We start from the raw sequence: 14,407 nt of genomic DNA on the forward strand, positions 1-14,407 counted from the left end.
TGCCATTTTTATGAGATTTGCAAAAATCATACCCATCCTTGAAGACCAAATGCACTGCAATGTCATCCCTGAGACTTTCTCCAATAATTAATCTAATTACACTCTTCACTCTCAGCACTGTGTTCATCTCTCCGGTATAGCTTTTATGATATTCCATCTTGTATTACCCATTTTTGATAGTTCTCTTTATTCTCTATGAAATTGAAAGCTACTTGAAGGCAAGGACCATAGATTTCACATTTCAACATTCCTGCGCACATTTAAGTACAGTGGTTGCCTATAACTGCCCTAATAATACATGCTTATTAAATTGGATTTGACACAGTTGCTGCATAAAATCAATGGTGAGACTGGAAGGATAATTTAAATATATTTTCTGATTAAATGCATTTCTGAAGCAGAATACTTATGCCTCTCCTTCATGGACCTTACTAGTTTTTTTTTTTCTGCCTGATTTTTTATTGTAGTAAAATGCATAATATTTATCATTTTAAAGTATGTAATAGAGTGGTATTAAGTGCATTCACAATTGTTGTACAACCATCACCATTATGTAGTTCCTGAACTTTTTCATCATCCGAAAGGAAGTCCTAGACCCATTAGGCAGTCACTCCTCATCGCCCCCACCCCCAGTCCCTAGTAACTTCCTCAGCTTTCTGACTCTCCTAGTTCATTTGAAGCTCCAAGACAATGTCTTTACCAAGCGGTTATTTGGTAAATATTTGTTAAACTGAATTTGAATGAAAAGGAACTGTCAGAAAATACACAAGATGAAAAAGGCCAAAAGAGACCAATTATTTAAAGTGTAAGTGATTTTAAAAGGATACTGTTTTTGAGCTTAACTTCATATAGAAAAACATGATTGCCAAGAAAGTACTTTAAAGCATAAAGTTCTACTTAAATCTTTTAAAAAATAGCCATAAAAACAAATCAGAAATTAGCTGTGCAAAGACATGTTGGATGAAAGTCTTTTAAAGTCTAATTTTTGCAGTCAAAACTTCTAGTTTCCCTCAAAATACACATGAATAGTTAGGTGACAAAGAACATTTTAGGAATTGCTCTTGAAGAAATCTTAGGTTTTCCTTATATTCTTCACTGCAATAGCTTATTTTGTAATATCTAAAATATTATTGTTTCTGATTTTGGCTCCTTAAAATGAAACCGTTCAGGATCTCTTCTGTAGGTATTTTTGTTATCTCTAAAGTTGGGGAACACAGGGATGAGCTTGTTAGCTAGTTCTCACTTTCAAGCAATAATTCTTTTAAAATTCTGCCACTGGTTTGTAATTTAATTTATTAGTGATTAAATTACATTATTACACTATTTCAAAAAGACTGGGTTTTTGAAATTACATTATTTCAAAAAACTGGGTTTGACACATGAAAATATTATTTTATGTTAATTCTTTTACTCTATGGTAGGTGGCGTCAATACTTTTACAATTTTATGATATTTCTCCTGTTGCTAGAATATCCACTGCTTTGAGCCCCAGTTTCTCCACCAAAGACATTTTTCCAAGAGGTCTTGTAGCTAAAAGGAGCTGTACATTTTTTTTGCATTCTCCTCTGACTAAAGAGAGATCACCAAAGTACTATTGTGTGCAAGTGAGAGTTTAAGTTAATTAAATTCAGTGACATTAAACTAACTATAAAACTCCCAATGTGTACAAAATGACTCATTTCCAACAAGCCCTTTTTAATATAATGAAACTGTAAAGGGTTATAATATACAATCCTAAAAGCAAAGAGGACTTCTTTTTTCTGAGAAAGAAGGTGATTTGCTGTTGATTATGACTTATTTGCTTTCCTTCAAGACATTTCTTGAGTCATGTTTTTGTTTCTTTGTGTATCACAGGAAAAAAATGTAATAAGGGAATCTCTCAAATTGTCATAATGGAAGTAGAGAAGATATTGGAAATATAAAAGGGAACAAGTGAGAAGAGAAAGATTCCTGACAGCAACTGCAAGTTGATTGGAAACTTGAGTTGAAAGTCAATTGCTAGAGGGGATGTAAATGGATCCTACCTCTTTTGACAAAGCTCTCTTTTCTTTTCTTTTTTTTTTCCTTTTTGGTACTGGGGATTGAATCCAGGGGTGCTTTACCACTGAGTTACATTCATGGCCCTTTTTATTTTTTATTTTGAGGCAGGGTCTTGCTGAGGCAGACCTTGAACACATAGTCCTCCTGCCTCAGCCTCCTGAAATAAGAGACAGCCATTAACAATGATTATCTAGTTCCATCTTATTGTCATGGAAAAAGGTTGTAACTTAATACTTAGTGATAAAAGTCATTTACAGAATAGTATGCACCATAGGTATTTTTGTAAAGATAAATGTATAGTGAAATTTTAACAAAGATCCTCTCTAGGTGGTGCATTTCTGGAGTCTGTTACCTGCTTGCTTTCTGTGTTCTTTAGCTTTGCTACAATGACTATGGATTTATTATGTAAATTGGATGCACAATGTTAAATAGTATCTTTCTAATGTTAAATTCTTATGAGAATTACCTAAAACCTACCACATCATTTCTAGATGACTATATAAACACTAAAAGTAGTAAATGTGGATGGATGTGCCCAGTGGAGAATTGTTCCCAAATAATAGCATGTTGCAGCCCTCCTCCTCAGGCAATCCCACTTAAGAACATTTCTGTCTGGGAAACTGTAGTCAGAATATTTGAAAATGACGTGACTATTAATTTTGAATGACCTTATTTTTAAATTCAATGTATTTTTTGTATGTTTATTTCATAAAAGATATATATATATATCTTTTATGAAATAAAAGATATAAATATATAAAGTGAGACCATATTAGCATTTTAGGGCTGCTATACCAAAAATGCCTTAAATTATAAATCTTATAAACAATGGGAATTTCATTCTCAAGTTCTGGAGCCTGGGAAATCTAAGATCAAAGTGTCAGTAGATTCAGTATCTGGTCATGGCCCATTTCTTGGTTCATAGTTGGTATCTTCTGTGTTTTTCACATTGTAAGAGGGGAAAATGAGCTACCTTGGACCTATTTTATGAGGGCACTAATTCCATTTATGAGGGTCCCATTCTCAAGACCAAACTATCTCCCCAAAGCCTCACATCTGAACATCATCACCTTGGAGGTAAGAATTTCACCAAATGAATTTCAAGGGACACAAACATTTCAACATGATAGCCCTGTTCTTTTTCAACTAAATGACATGTCTTGCTCAATGGTATCCCCTTTAGGGTTTAAACCAGAAAATCACAATGGCTAAAAACACACATAGAAAACACTCATGGATCTGCAGATAATATGGCTTGGTTAATCTGGGCTGGTTTGGCTGGGAATTTCCTCAGGATGCAAGATGGCTGGACTTGGTTCTGGGCTTTGGTCAAAGTTCAGGTCTGCTCCATTGATGTTTGTTCTGTGGTCCAGGATGAAGCAGGAACAGCTATCTGGGGATGCTCTCCTCAGGAAGATCACCAGTGTACAAAGCTCAAGCCAAGTTACACAAATGCATTTATAGCTTCTCACTTCCAATGCCAAAGCAACTTACAAGGCCAAACCTAATGTCAGTAGGTCAGGGAAGTGTATCCTGTCCCACAGAGGAAGCAAAGTGAGTGAATACCAGCTAAACAGTATTCTTAACTATCTTAGTAAATGAAGTCAGTGACTGGGAAGTGACTTACAAGCCATTGCATAGCCTCCATGTAAAAGGAGACTTCACTTGGGGGTTGAGAGAAACTTTAAGTCAGTTCCCATGTGAGTGTTTCTACTTTTACTTTTTGCTTTAATTTCCTATCAACCTTCTTTTTCTTTCCTATCCCACTAAATCTTCAAGCAAACCATTTGCCTGTATGTGAAACTAGTACTATAGTGGGGTCATAGGCATTCATTAGTACCAATACAGCTATGAAGGACTGAATGTTTGCATAAGCCCAGATTTTACATATCAGAACCCTAATCCCCAACACGAGGGTGTCAAGAGGCAGAGCCTTTGGCAGGTGTTTTTTTGTTTGTTTGTTTGTTTGTTTTTTTGTTTTTTCCTGGCATGTGAGGATACAATGAGAAGACAGCAATCTGTAAGCCAGAAAAAGTCTCTCACCAAAACCTGCCAAGCTGGCACCTGATCCTAGACTTCCAGCTTCCAGAATTATGAGAAATAAATTTCCGTTGTTCTTTGTTAATAGCAGCCTAAACTCACTAAGATAGTAGCTCTTGGTAGGATGAAAAATATCTGTTCTGAACATAATTGAACAACTTTGCTGCTGGTCTACCTCCAAGTACAACCAAAATCAGTTGAATACTTCTCTACAAAGAGAAGCTGGTTGATGATAAGAGGTACCATAAAAAGGTGTGTTTTCCCTCTGTGATCTTGGAGAACTCCTCCAGTAGCTGAAAGAACATCAGAAGTTAAACACTGAGTTCTATCTGGGTGAAAATTAAAATCAAATATGCCTCTGGGAAAATGTAATTGTCCCTGCCTATGTGTCTGGCTCAACAAGATTCCTTAATACCGTTATTCCTTAGGGCTGAAAAATGGACCTAATCACTCTAATAGCCACTCATCTAATATTAATATATTTTTCAAACAGATCTATTCTCTGAGTGTCCATATTTATATACTAAATATTTGACTGTCTCATTTTTCTCTGACAAAATTTCAACTTTGTGTTTAAAATGTTGTTTTACATTTTCCTTCCTACATTTTGAGCATACCCAAAGTGAAAGACTTCATCATCTACCTATAATTTAAGAATGTAATTTGGAGGGGCTGGGGTTGTAGTGGTAAAGGGCTTGCCTAGCATGCATGCACAAGACCCTGGGTTTGATCCCTAGCACTGGATTAAAAAAAAAGAAAAGAAAAGAAAGGTAGTTTGGAGAGTATAGTTAACGTTTCCATCCCTATTCCCAATCAATGAGTAAGTTTGAAATTTGACTTTTCCCATCTCCAGGATATAGTTCAGTCTGTGCACTTTCCCTCATTTACCCAGTTTCAAATCTAGTCTAAACCACTTTCACCTGTTTCTCCTCAATTGCTACAATGATCTCCAAAGCGGCATCTCTTCCTCTAATCTTGAGTTATTTCAGTCCATTTAACCACATAGCTCAAAAGTGGTCTTCAGATGTAGATCCCTGCCATTCCTCTGCTCATAAAGCTTCAGTGGCTTCCCATAGGATTAGAAAGATAAATCCCGAGGCCTCACGTGATCTGGCCTCTCAGCCTTCACCATTCTCTTCTCCTTGTGCTTTAACCATGCTGGAACTTCCTCATCTGTGATAGTCTCAACTGCTTTTTGTCTTTGTGCTTCTTTTCCTTTGTTTCCATCTAAAACACTTTTTCCCAGTCTTTCCTTGGTTAACTGGTTTTTCCTTCACTTCCTCAGAAAGGTTTCCTTGACAAACACCCCCCCCCCACCAACCAGCTTAGTTCCCCTATTATGTATCAACGCCCTTATCTCATAGCATAAGTCACAGTTTATAACTGTATATTCACTTGTTTAATATCTTTCTCCCTCATTAAACTGTGAGGTTCATATGTAAAGAATCACATTCATCTTTTTCACTCTGTATCCCCAGTCCCTAGCACAGTGTCTTGCATACAGTAAATGTTTAATATTGAATACATGATTAGTTGCAATAATACTTTCATATGATTTTATGTTCTGATTTTTATCGATTGAGCTGGTCTCATAAATACTCTCATTAGGTATCCGATTTGTTGTTCCTAAAAGGTACATAATATTCCACTAAGTAAATAATAGCCCACAGTATGTTTACCACCAGAGATCAAGGCCCTAGCAAAAAGAACTTTCATTGTGTTTTTAGAAAACCACCTGCCTTGGGCCACCTCTGCTTGATAAGTATTGTAACAGGGGTGATTTGAATCTGTTCCAATCTAGGGAGTTTCTGGATAGCCCCAGGAGTTCCATGCCACAGTGTATCAGGCTCTTCTGGGATGGACGTAATATGGTTCCCAGGGTCCTGTATCATCCTGGCTCCAGTCCACTCTAGGGCTGAACTAAGTTTTCCAGAACTATTTACTTCATCAATAGAATTTTATCTCCCCAATCTTCCTTCCTTTATTCCAACCTTACCTCCCAAATCCTGTAAAAGATTTAAGGACAGGTCTAGCAAGGCCTCAACAGGACAGATAGCCCCAAGTATGTGTACATGTGCAAGTATAAGCAAAACACAGAATGATACACGGAAAGGAAAGATTCAGGTAAAAGGAGAAGGAGATGCCTCCGGCTGCCACAGTCAGTGCAAATTTCCACAGACTGCAAAGAAAGACAGGGTAGGATTTAGAAATACAGAGATGGGGTTTGGAGATTAGAGTAAGAAAGGGCATCAGGGCAAAGAAAATTGATTGCACTTCTAAAGAGCTTTTTGTTTTTCCCAGGTTTTTCTTGGCTGGGTGTCCTCAGGCAGTGCTTCTTAAACTTTCATGTGTAAACGAATTACCTGGAGATCTTGTTAAAGTTCGGATTCTGATTCACCAGGTCTGCAAGTGTGGGGTGGGCAGGAGAGTCTGTATTTCTAAACATACTCCCAAGTAATGCTGAAGGGGCTAGTCGGAGAAGTGTGCTTTGAGTAGCAACTCCTAGGGCTTATGTTTCCATGATGAGGCAGGAGCAGTGAGAAGTGACAGGACTGAGCAGGTCCTTCAGGCCTGGAGAGCTTCTGGGGACTAAGCAGCAGCAGGAGCTTGTTGTTATCTTTAGTCTCCTGGGCTGTGGTATGGTCAGGGACCATAACAAAAAAGAGAAAGAGCTGCTGTACATAATACAGGAGACCTGTCCATCTCAGGCTGTGGATGGATTGTGTCCTTCTCTCTTCTCTAAAAAAGCAGCTCAGAAATTCTGGGTGAGATAGTAGCTTTGTGTGGTCACTGACTCACTTGTGTCCCGGCAGAATAAGGGATTCTTTGTTAGCTCAAAGCCTAGCAGCTTTTCTGGATCTTGGTGGAGACAGAGTCATTTTAAAACCAAAAATAGGTCTTTCAAAAATATTACTGAAATAAAAGGAAGCAATGATTAAGATGCTTCAGTCTTCCAAACTTTGAACTTAACAACAAGATACATCCATGTTAAGATGGAGGCTCTGCTGCTGCAGAGGGTGGTTTCAACAACCTTTGTATATTTTTCAACGTTTCTGCTAGATGATATAATACTTTTAATTCTAGTAATTCAAGAAATGAGGAGAAATTAGTTGTATTTCACTCTTTTGGACCAAAATTCATAACTAGTCACTCTAAAAGACTAATATTTGGTATAGAAAGAATTTCTTAGTCTTAATTGAGTCATAAACACAAAGGCTGAAATCTCTAAACTGTTAATTTACATTATCTTGCAACTCTCGTAACAGATGGAAACACAAGGACATCTGGACAGGAGGAGCTGGACATTTTTTAAAAAGCACTTTTTATGTATAGAAAGTTGTTTTTGTAAAAACAGTGATGCTATTTTGCATCTGTGGAGATAAAATACGATTGCCTATGGCAGAGGCAGTGCTTCTAAGCAACAGCTTGGGTTGGAAGTTCAAAACACTTTTGGTTTTCTGATCTCATATTTCTTGGGGTGCCCTAGATTGGTGGTCATGGGCTGAAAATAGCAATATTTATTCAATGTTTTCTGTGGGCCAGGTATTGTGCTAAGTATATTATGTATGTTTTCCCTTTTTTAAAAAAAATATTCTTATTTGTTTTAATTAGTTATACATGACAGTAGAATGCATTTATGCACTTTGATATATCATACATAGATGGGATATAATTTCTCATTTTTCTGAGTGTACATGTTGTAGAATCCCATTGGTCATGCAGTCACATATATACATAAAGTAATAATGTCTGTTTTGTTCTACTATCCTTCTTATCCACTCCCCTCCACTTCCCTCTAACTAATCTAAGGAAACTCTATTCTTCTCTAGTGCCCTGTCTCCCTTATTGAGAATTAGCATCCGCATATTAGAGAAAATATTTAGCCTTTGGTTTTGGGGATTGGCTTATTTCGCTTAGCATGATATACTCTAATTAAAACTATAAATAGATAGTAATATGAATATCTAGAGATAACAAATCTAATGGTTAGATAGGTTGTGGATTTTGCCCAAGATTCTAAAGTAGGAGTTGAAACAGTTTCGGACCAAATCTGTCTAATATGAAATCCATGTTCTTTTTCCCGTGGTACGCTGCTTCTTCACACTCGATTGTTTGATGTCTCTTGCTGAGGACAGTGTGCCTCTTTATGGTAGCAGTTCTTATTAGTGTTGAGTTGCATTGGAAAATCTGTGAAGTCAGTAATAGGTTAAATCTAAAGACCTTTGAGATCCCTTTCAACCTTTACATATACCCTTCCAATGCAGCACCCTTGGACATGCTGTTTTCTCTGCCTAAAATTCTTTCTTGGCTTCTTTTTTGCCTGTATATTTCTCTAATATAACTACTTCAGATTTATTCTGCAGACTTCAGCTTAATCATTATTTCTTCAAAAAAGTCTTTCTTCCTTTGACCACTATTTTTACTCTGAATTTTTAATAGCACAATGTACCTTTTGATTGTAAAACTCATTGCAGATATCTCTAAAATGAACTTTGTCTCCTGTCCCTGATGACTTACCCAAAAGAAGGCAGGTTCTAACTATTATTTTTTTGTTGGGCTCCTGCCTCTGTGCTAGGCATTGGGTGAGGGGAGACAGAAGACTCCTAAGACTTTCCCCAGCTCTCAAGGGACTCACCATCTATTTGGAAAGATGTGGTTAAGAATTTTAAAAATATTACAGAATAACCAAGTTCGGGATGTAATCAAGTCTTTTTTGCAAGACAAAAATTGTTTTGGTTTTATTTTATTTTTTTCCTCAAGAAACCATCTCCTTCCTAGTCTTTGTCTTATCAGTATGTTGAAGCAGCGCAGGGGATAAAGTAATATAATAAAGTAATATAATTAGAGAAGTAGGAAGAAGTTGGAGGTCAGTAGAAGACTGTCAAAGGTGAGAGGGAAGAAACAAGATCTGAAATCTGCCATGGCTTTCAGAAATATTCCATTTTCAAGTGTATGGTAGTGGGCTGAGGTAATCAGATTTGATGTCAATAGTCAACACTTATGCTGGCTTTTTTTTTTTAAATTCCTTCAGAATTGGGAATTGAACTCAGGGGTGCTCAATCACTGAGCGACTCCCCAGCTCTTTAAAAAAATTTTTTTTCAAATTTTTTTTTTTTAGTTGTTGATGGATCTTTAATTTATTTATATGTAGTGCTGAGAATTAAACCCAGTGTCTTGCACATTCTGAGTAGCTGGGATTAGAGGCACAAGCCACAGTGCCTGGCTATGCTGGCTCTCAAAAGCATAGAAGAGAAAGAAATTGTATATTTAGTAAATTAGTGACAGGCTATTTTATGACAATTCAGTCATAAAAAAAAGGGTGGGCTCCAGTTATAAACTAGCTAGCATCCTTAAAGTTTTGATGAAACCACAGACCAAGGTTAACTGTGTGGGGAACAGAATAGGAACTCAAGCACAAGCTCCAGGAGCCCATCTGAATTCTGCAGATCTCCCAGACCTCACCGTATCAATGTCACCAAAAGTGACAGATTTCATTCCCAACTTACAGATGACACATACATTCAACAGCTACCACTAGCCTGGGGACGCTTGCTGCTACTGCCAAGGGAGCTACTGTGAAAAGCTAAATAAAACCTAAAGCTTTAAAAGAACCCATAGTTTTGAAGAAGGAGGATGGGAAGAAATTATTAAGAGTAGAATAACAAGGAATCCAATTTCTTCCCTTCCTCAATACATTCTTTCTACTCTTAACTCCAGAGTTCTTTCTTGTTACATTTTTTTTTCTCTGTTTCTTTCTCCATGTGTGTGTGCTGCCGGGCATCAATACCAGGGCCTCATGCATGTTAGGCAATCACTCTACCACTAAGCTATATCCCTAGCCTCAAATTCCTTTAAGACCACAAGATACTTTTATATTGCACATATCTTTGGAAAGGTTGATAACCTTCCACATATGAATGTGAATTAATTTAACTGAGTTAGTTTACTCAGTTCTCACTTGAAGTATACTAAAAGAATGTTGATTCTTTTTTTTTGTTTGTTTGTTTTAGAATTTTTTTTTTAAATATTTATTGTTTAGTTTTCGGCGGACACAACATCTTTGTTTGTATGTGGTGCTGAGGATCAAACCCAGGCCGCACGCATGTCAGGCGAGTGCGCTACCGCTTGAGCCACATCCCCAGCCCAGAATGTTGATTCTTAAAAATAGGAAGTAACAGGCAAGCTGAGATAGGAAAATTAAGGCCAGAATGAAGAGGACAAATACATGGAAAAGGGTTTCAGGAGAATTCTGGGGAAGTAAGGTGCAAAAAGAATAGAAAGAGGCTGACAATATTTGTACCCATTTCAAGACCAATCAAGGCTGGTGCTGTTCTCCTCATGAGAGAGAGAGAAATTTCTTCCTCTTTGCTCTGCATAGAATCAGCCCAGCAACCAAGACCTGATCAGGTTCTATTATAAAACCTTAGGAATCAAATAGATTGCTCAGCACTACTTTAGTGACATGGCTTTTGTAGGAAAATGAATGTTATTCCAAGGAATAAGGATTCTTCTGGTTCTAAAAACAAAGACTACTTTGGAAGAATGTAATGAAAGTTGAAACATGAAATTCTAAATATTCAAGATACTGTGACCAACAAAAATGACAGTTTGATATGGTTTAACCTACAAGTTGATAAGTGGATGGATTCCTGATTTTCCTTATCTGAAGTCACATCATAAGAATTAAAAAAATTGAAAAGCTACTAGCTATGCTGGGTAGTAGAGGAGTTGAAAAATAATATATAGACTTTGCTAGTCTTGAAGACATACTGTGATTGATGATGTTATATCATAAGTGATGCTGTTAAAAATAGTTATGTTATAATGCCCAGTTCCCTGGTTCAAGCTCTCTGTGTCCATCTCAATTTATTCCATTTGCTATTTCAACAGCATGTCTGTCCATAGCCCTAGGCAACGTGAGATATCTAAATACATAGGTGTTTTAGGGTGAGGTTCACAGTGGGCATTAGGGAGTTCAGGGTGACTCTAGATGGACTCAATTTTTTCTTGCATCACTAAATGCTAACAGGAGGGTTTGCCATGTGGTCCCATGTCCTTACAGCCATGAGTTTACTAGCGCCACAGGGAAGATCACTTTTATATTTTCCTTTTCTTTCTTACAATACAAGGACATTTTGAAAGTCTCTAACTTGGCATCTAGATGAACTAGAAGGTTTTTTTTTTATCAATTCTATCATTTCATGATTGTACTTTAAAAATAAAAAGAACAGCTATGCTTGCAGTGACATGCATATGGTATTTCTATAATTGTATGTAAGAAACAGGCAACAATAGTAGTTCTTGGGGAGGGAAATTGTTTTTCTTCTGAACTGAGCTGGTTTTTGTACTGTATTTCCTTTATACCATGTATTATTTATTAATAATAATTAAAAATACAATTAACTTAAAATTCAAGCAGAGAGGGCTGGTGGTGTAGCTCAGTCGTAGAACACGTACTTAACATGCATGAGGCCACGGTTTTATCCCCAGCACCCAAACTAAACAAACACATAAAATGTAAGAAAAGTATTTTACTTGTAAAAGCACAGAACCCCTCCCTATATAAATGTTTACATCCTGTTCTTGTTCTTTTTGATGACCTTATCATTATTGTGATTTTTAAAAATAATAATTCTTAGGAACTGTAGGAGGTGGAACAGAGACAAAGAAGATTTTGATGATGGAAACTGCTATTTATTTTGCAAATATTTGTAACTACCTGTTATGTGATAGGTTCTGGGCTAGGTACTTCCTCTTTTCCATAACTTCTGGAAGGATTCTTGTGTAAACACCCAAGCATTCTTTTTTTTTTTTCCCCTTTGAGAGTTTGGCATGCTTAAAATGCTTCCCATAGATAAGTGCCAGTCTGGTCTGTTCCCCATGAATGCAGCAACTGATGTGCTCACCTGCAGGGAAAAATCACTCACAGCACAGCACTGAGGTAGGTCCCAGGTGTCTGGATGAGGCAGACACTACAGTGCTGGCCTGCATTTGAATTAGAAGGCACTTTGTATGGAGGGGGTGATCTTGATGAGACCTTCAATATTGAGAAAGAAAAGAAAAAAAAGAAGACCATGAGGAAAAAAGAGGTGACTGTCAATGGGAACTAGCATAGTATAGGAATGCCTTAAATGACAAAATTGTTCAATTACCCAAAAGCTGATTCCAAAGTGTTATAAACAGCATCCCAACACATTAAAATATCTTGTTGAATCAATGAAGCTTGCTTACTTAAAGACAACTTTTGTAAAACAGTAGGAATTTCTCATTTCAATTCAGATTTTATATAGATGATATGTAATTAAAAACAGTAACTTCTATTTGCTTAACTCTCAACATTCTAAAACCCTTAGACATACACTCTTTCTCTAAATCCTCACAGGAACACTGTGAGAATTGTTTTCCATTTCGCAAGGAAGGAAAGCACAGCTTAGAGGTGGAGTCATTCATCCACCTCTAAACATGATAGGGAAATGGTTGAGGTTAGACCAGGATCTGGAAGATCTTCCTGGTTGTTACATTTTTTTTTCTCTTTCTGTTTCTTTCTCAGTGTGCGTGTATTGCTGGGCATCAATACCAGGAGGGCCTCATGCATGTTAGGCAATCATTCTACCACTAAGCTATATCCCTAGCCCAAAATTCCTTTAAGATCACTTATTCACTTTAAGATCAACTAAGCTAGACCCTGCATGTGTCCTTCAGAGACTTGGCAAAGCCTACATGACTTTATCAGGGAAATCCTCTGATTTTCATGAAACAGTGAAGATACCTTAGTATCTTCATTTCTCCCATTCTTCCCCTCCAAACCATCTTCCTAGTTCTACTGTTGGGCCCATCTAACCAGAGTTCAGTTTGGATTATGCCACTTTCTTCTCCTACTCTCTTCTCCACAGAGCCTACAAATAAATTGTAGGCTGCACACACTGGCAATCAGGCCCTATGCCTGAGACCCCCGCCATTTCTGCAACCCTCTTTCCTATTTTGGTATGCTAATTCTTGCTCCTTTTACTCAAACCAAGTAGGGCCAGTCCAGGGTGAAGTAGGACCCACAATTTGAAGGTTTGCCAAAGAACTCAGTATTGAATGTTAATATTTTAATGATATGAATTAGAAGGCACTTTGTATGTAGGGGGTGATTTTTTAGAATTAAAAAATTCTAAGCTAGTAAAAAAAGGAATGATGAAAAATATTTCATGAAAAAAATTCAAATAAAGACAGGATTAGTGTTCATGATATTTCCTTTTGCTTCAGACTCCAAAATGCCTCCCATGGGCTTTGTTACCTATCTTGCAGTGACTTTCCACACAGGTACTTTTATCGATGATGCTTTCTTAAACTTAGTACTCACAACCACTTTGTACATTACCTACCTCTCCTTGAATGCTCCAGCATTTATCAGTAGCTCTCTTTCAGGAAAATCCTATTTCCCCTAGTACTTTGAAAGCAGTCTGAATCATCTTGGATCTTTTCCCGAACCTTCCCAACCACAGTGGGCACTCAATACCTCTCCAGTACAAGAATGCAGAATTCATTGGCTCAAACTGGCTGAGCAGGGAAAGGACACAGCTATGATCGGTTTAGTTTTTGAAAACAAAATTGTATTTGTTATCAAGATTTAATAACAAGAATATTTTACATGAAGAAAACTGACATCTCTGCCATTTCTTAAAAAATCAGAAAATCCAGCAAAATTTGGTCTGAATTCTTGCACGACAGCAATGGACATCTAGAGCAGAACAGTGGCCTTGTCCTTAATGATCTCTCAGTTCGCCTCTTCCCACTCACTTTACTAATTTATATTGACTGCTAATCAGGTCCCCTTAGCTCTCTGAGTTTGCCACCCTAGGCATGGAGACTGGATAAAAACCTATCTGCAGGGCCCACTCTTTCTTTCCCGGAGAATAAATGTTTTCTGGTTGTTCTTTCGAATATAGTCTTCCAGAGAGGCTCACAGAAGCAATCCATCTTTCTAGCCCACAAACTTCCCACAACCCATGAAACTCACATTGCCTTGTACACACTGACCAGTTTGTTCCAGGTCCTCGGCTCCGAGCCCGCGCTCTTGATCCTCCCTTCCACCCCCTTCCCCCAGTGCTCTGTAGCCTGGGGCGCGTTCCTGGGCCCCTGCCGCTGCACTTTGCCCCGGGCTAGGGCGCTCGGGCTCGCCCACGGCGGCACTGGGCATGCTCAGAGGCGACCGCGGGGGCAGGTTTGCTTTGCAGGCGCTCGCATTAGGCGGCGGGCGGGCGCGCGGCTGCAGCTGGAGCTTCAGAGCCCGGAGTTGGAGTTGCCGGGAGTTTCCCCCGCACCCCTCCCTCTTCGCGCG

At 38.0% G+C, this 14,407-nt stretch overlaps 1 long non-coding RNA gene across 1 annotated transcript in view; it reads right to left on the reverse strand.

Moving 5' to 3' along the window:
• Window positions 1-14,401, reverse strand: part of LOC125615263 — a 30,942-nt gene extending 16,541 nt beyond the window's left edge. The window contains exons 1-2 of the long non-coding RNA XR_007345837.1: window positions 14,087-14,401; window positions 11,988-12,118 (exon numbers count right to left, since the gene is read on the reverse strand). This is a non-coding gene — a long non-coding RNA (uncharacterized LOC125615263). The remainder of the gene's footprint in view (window positions 1-11,987; window positions 12,119-14,086) is intronic.
• Window positions 14,402-14,407: the final 6 nt, after the last annotated feature.

This window comes from Marmota marmota, unplaced genomic scaffold, assembly GCF_001458135.2.
Source record: "Marmota marmota marmota unplaced genomic scaffold, marMar, whole genome shotgun sequence".
Lineage (NCBI taxonomy): Eukaryota > Metazoa > Chordata > Mammalia > Rodentia > Sciuridae > Marmota > Marmota marmota.